At 34.4% G+C, this 5,324-nt stretch overlaps 1 pseudogene across 1 annotated transcript; it reads left to right on the forward strand.

The window, feature by feature from the left end:
• Nucleotides 1–3,381: 3,381 nt before the first annotated feature.
• On the forward strand, nucleotides 3,382–4,907 carry LOC309864271 (heterogeneous nuclear ribonucleoprotein A1 pseudogene; annotated as a pseudogene). Its single transcript has one exon. The product of its transcript is annotated as a heterogeneous nuclear ribonucleoprotein A1 pseudogene (transcript).
• The last annotated feature ends 417 nt before the right edge of the window (nucleotides 4,908–5,324 follow it).

The following is a 5,324-nucleotide window of genomic DNA, read 5'->3' on the forward strand; positions in this document are numbered from 1 at the left end:
CTTAAAGAATGTTGAAGTGTCATTTTTTTTTTCCTTCAAGATTTATTTATTTATTTATTTATTTGAGAGAGAGAGAGAGAGAAAGGGCGGGTGCATAGGGAGAGGGAGAGAGAATCTCAAGCAGACTCCCACTGAACATGAAGACCATCATGGCAGGGCTTAATATCACGACCCTGAGATCTTGGCCTGAGCAGAAATCAAAAGTCAGATGCCCAACTGACTGAGCAATCCAGGCACCCCAGAGAGTCATTTTTTTTTTTTTTTTTTTTTTTTTAAAGATCATTGTTGTTATCTCATCTTTTACTCAAATCCTGTGATACATTTTGGGAGGAGTGGAATTAGATAGTTGCTCATTCCAGTCATGTCTCTAGTTACTCACTGATATGAGGAAGATGTGAGAGTGGTTACAGGGGTACAGACCCTTTCTTTTAGACGGGGTATCTAATGCACATATTCACAATAATTGTTCTGCTCTCAAACATCATAATTTCTCAATGTAAAAATTTCCCAGTCTAATACTGCAATCTTAAAATCCAATGAACACATCCTCTCATTGTATGAGAGTAGAATCTGATATATTTCTTAGGAGAAAATTCCCACCATAAAAATGTGATTTTTTAATTAAAAAGTTGATACCCCAGAACCAAATTAATTGCTCTTTCTTCCCAATAAATTATAGAGAATGATCACTGTCATTAGGAGGAAAGTGGTGGTATTGCACTCCAAACTGTGTTTATTTTTATAAACACAACTACCTGAGAAAATCAGCTAGTATTAGAAAGGAAAATACTCTGCTTGAAAGTAAATTTCTGTACAGACTCTGAGTTAAATATTATGTTCCAGTGAGATTAGCAAACACAAATACCAACAATGAAGAAAAAGCCACTAAAATTCTTAAGAGCAAATGATCTGCCGTTCTCCATTTCTCTATGTGAATGTTATCTGCTCCAGCTATCAGGAAGAGGCTGTCAATCAGCTCTATTGCTGGAATGAAGGAGTAGATGGTACAGTTTAATTTTATTATGGAAATTGATTTGCATCTTTTATATTTCTTGATTGAAATCTTTCCAGGTAATGGCATTGAAGAAGACTCATAAAACTGCCATGACTGGGGTAATAACTATTATTATGATCAAATTTAATAAAAAAAAACTTGCCTGCAATATGGGAACTATGAATAATTCATGTAAACTGTTGCTTAAAACGTGATAGAGAGGAAAAGACTTGTAGAAAAAATCTTAATGTATCCAGACAGGGATGATAATTGGTTTTTGCAAATAATGAATACTTCATGTACAAACCAAGACTAACAAGGCTAGAGGAGAAGACTCCACAGAGAGGAAATAATGCTACACATCTGATTTTTGCCAGATAAGAGGGATAAGTGGCTTTTTAAAAAGCACTGTCAGAAAATGAATATTCTAAAAATTATATTTTAGAACATCGTAGTGTTTCTTTTACATAAAGAATTGAGGAATATTTAAAATTCTGTTTTCTTTAGAGAACAAACAGATGGTTACTAGAGGAGGTGAATGGGGGTTGGGTGAAATAGATAAAGGGGATTAAGAGCACACTAACTTACCATGATGAGTTCTGGGTAATGTATAGAATTGTTGAATCACTATATTGTACAGTTGAAATTAAAATAATGCTGTATGTTAATTATGCTGGAGTTAAAATAAAAAATAAAGATTTCTTCCCTGAAAAAAATATTGAAAGTCTGTATTCATATGATTGTGAATGACCTATGAATAAAATGAACATTGACTCCAGTGATCAAATTTAACATTTTCCTGTGTATATTATTTAAAGTCTCAGAAGCCTAGAAATGCAAGTTAACCTGAAAGAATTTGTCCAGAGTCAATACTGGAACAATATTTTTTTTGAAAAAGATGTTAAAAAATGTTAGTTTTAATTTATTTGACATATGGAATTTTTACATCCATACTTACATCTCTAGCTATAATCTAATTCTCTGAGTTTTGTTTCAATTTAATCTTGGTTCTTTTAACTGTGTTAATCTCTCTGTTTCCTGCTTTTATTGGCTACCATCTGGTGGAAAAAAATTGCAATAGCAGAGGAAGGTTAAACTATATGTAATAAGACAAAGGTTTTAATTGTAAATATGATAGCCACCTAATACTACCAATAATCAGGATATCAAGGTTGGTGTTAAAATCTTGTTCTCACCATATCCAGTTCCATTATGACTGTGCCTATTCGGCTCTTAAATAATATAAAAATTTGTATTTGTTTATATATAAAATATCTATCATATCTTAATATGTTTTAAAGAGGTAAGGACCAATTTGTTTTAACTATTTCAATGTAACCAGGATGTCCTGCCATAGACAGACTTGTTTTACATACATTGTAAACATTATTAATAGTACCCCCTTCACTCTCAAACTATATCATGTTAGGTGACAAATTATACGTTCCTACTATATATATAATCAGCAATTTGCAGTGTACCTGTGGACATATTATGCATTGAACATTTTTATTTCTTTCAGAAATTCTATTGAATTTTATTTTCCACTTGTGTTAAATAATTCAGCATACATTACTTTGGAAATCTTCATGAAGCTAATATCAAGAAAAAAAACTTTAATTTTTAATAAAAAATGTAATAGTTGACCAGTTACTTCACATCTAATTATTTTGGAAGCATATTAAATAGAAAAATTGCTTATAAAGCCTGGAAGTTTTTCTTAAGCAGTTAATAGACAGTGTGAAATGCAAACATCTGTTCTTTGGTGAACTCATCATGTCTCAATATTGATCTTCCTGTGCTGAGAATAAATGGAAAGAAGGATTTGACAGATACAATGCATTACTAAATACAGTACTTCTTATAATCAATCAAAAGCAATTGCATCACATGTATATTTAATGTGTGTATCACATGGACAGAGTAATAATTCTGTATAATTAACAAATACTAATTATTATTTTATATCTTATGTAATACATAGAATTTATTTACATAAGCATATCAATAAATATATTTATAAATTTATAATTTTGTATATAATTTTATATAATAATATAATATTATTATTTGTTGATAAATTCACTCTTCTTACTCAAGGAGTGCTATATAGTACTCCTTATGATTCATCTCTCAAGAGTTTATAAATCTCAAAATTTCTTATTTATTGTATCTTGTTATTTAAGTTGTAAATTTTAATCTTAAAAATAATTTAAAAATGTTATTATTACTAGGTAATTTTTAAACATTTTAATGACCCTAGAAATCAGGAAGACAACCTACTTGATTTAAAATGCAACAGAGGAGATACGTTCGTTAGGTTACTCCTTTCTGCCTGTGGACGCCCCCGAGTAAGCATCGTTAAAATCTCCCCTCCCACCGCCATCATGTCTAAGTCAGAGTCTCCCAAAGAGCCTGAACAGCTTCGGAAGCTCTTCATCGGAGGTCTGAGCTTTGAAACAACCAATGAGAGTCTGAGGAGCCATTTTGAGCAATGGGGAACACTTACGGACTGTGTGGTAATGAGAGATCCGAACACCAAGCGCTCCAGAGGCTTTGGGTTTGTCACCTGTGCCACTGTGGAGGAGGTGGATGCAGCCATGAATGCAAGGCCACACAAGGTGGATGGAAGAGTTGTGGAACCAAAGAGGGCTGTCTCAAGAGAAGATTCTCAAAGACCTGGTGCCCACTTAACTGTGAAAAAGATTTTTGTTGGTGGCATTAAAGAAGACACTGAAGAACATCATCTAAGAGATTATTTCGAACAGTATGGGAAAATCAAAGTGATTGAGATCATGACTGACCGAGGCAGTGGCAAAAAGAGGGGTTTTGCTTTTGTAACATTTGATGACCATGATTCTGTAGACAAGATTGTCATTCAAAAATACCATACTGTGAATGGCCACAACTGTGAAGTAAGGAAAGCGCTCTCTAAGCAAGAGATGGCTAGTGCTTCATCCAGCCAAAGAGGTCGAAGTGGTTCTGGAAACTTTGGTGGTGGTTGTGGAGGTGGTTTTGGTGGGAATGACAACTTTGGTCGCGGAGGAAACTTCAGTGGTCGAGGTGGCTTTGGTGGCAGTCGAGGTGGTGGTGGATATGGTGGCAGTGGGGATGGCTATAATGGATCTGGTAATGATGGAAGCAACTTTGGAGGTGGCTGAAGCTATAATGATTTTGGCAATTACAACAATCAATCCTCAAATTTTGGACCCATGAAAGGAGGCAATTTTGGAGGCAGAAGCTCTAGCCCTTATGGTGGTGGAGGCCAATACTTCGCCAAACCACGAAACCAAGGTGGCTATGGTGGTTCCAGCAGCAGCAGCAGCTATGGCAGTGGCAGAAGGTTTTAATTACTGCCAGGAAACAAAGCTTAGCAGGAGAGGAGAGCCAGAGAAGTGACAGGGAAGCTAGAGATTACAACAGATTTGTGAACTCAGCCAAGCACAGTGGTGGCAGGGCCTAGCTGCTACAAAGAAGACATGTTTTAGACAATACTCATGTGTATGGGCAAAAAAACTCGAGGACTGTATTTGTGACTAATTGTATAACAGGTTATTTTAGTTTCTGTTCTGTGGAAAGTGTAAAGCATTCCACCAAAGGGTTTTAATGTAGTTTTTTTTTTTTGCACCCATGCTGTTGATTGCTAAATGTAATAGTCTGATCATGACGCTGAATAAATGTGTCTTTTTTTTAAATGTGCTGTGTAAAGTTAGTCTACTCTGAAGCCATCTTGGTATACTACCCCAACAGTGTGAAGTTAGAATTCCTTCAGGGTGATGCCGGGTTCCATTCGAAATTTATTTGCAACCTGCTTGGGCACAGAAGCCATTGTCTCCACAAACCTTGGTGTAGTTGAACTGACAGTTAATGTGTTGTGACCTGGAGTTCACCATTAAAAGGTCACCCAAGCAAAGTCTTGGAGTTTATTTGGTTATTAATATGATTGTTGGCACATCCTATGCAATATATCTACATTGAATTATGGTATCAGATAAAATTATAGATGGGATTAAAGCTTGTGTATCATCCATTATCATGTGTAATCAATAAATGATTTAATATTCAAAAAACATAAAATAAAATGCAACAGAGGTCATATTCTAATCTGATATCTGCTTATTTCTTGATAACTTACAATAATTATCTTCAAAATACTTTAAAGTAATATGACAACAGAAATAAACTACAGGGCAAAATTTGTTACAGCTAGTTGAGTATTTAGCCATAATTAGACCACAAATCTGTCATACAGCTTTTGTTTATCATTTTCTATTTCTCTTTAAATGATTTGTTATTCCTGGCTATTAAGAAAGGATTTAATGTCAGAGTA

This window comes from Mustela nivalis (genome assembly GCF_964662115.1).
Source record: "Mustela nivalis genome assembly, chromosome: 5".
In the NCBI taxonomy this organism is placed as follows: Eukaryota; Metazoa; Chordata; class Mammalia; order Carnivora; family Mustelidae; genus Mustela; species Mustela nivalis.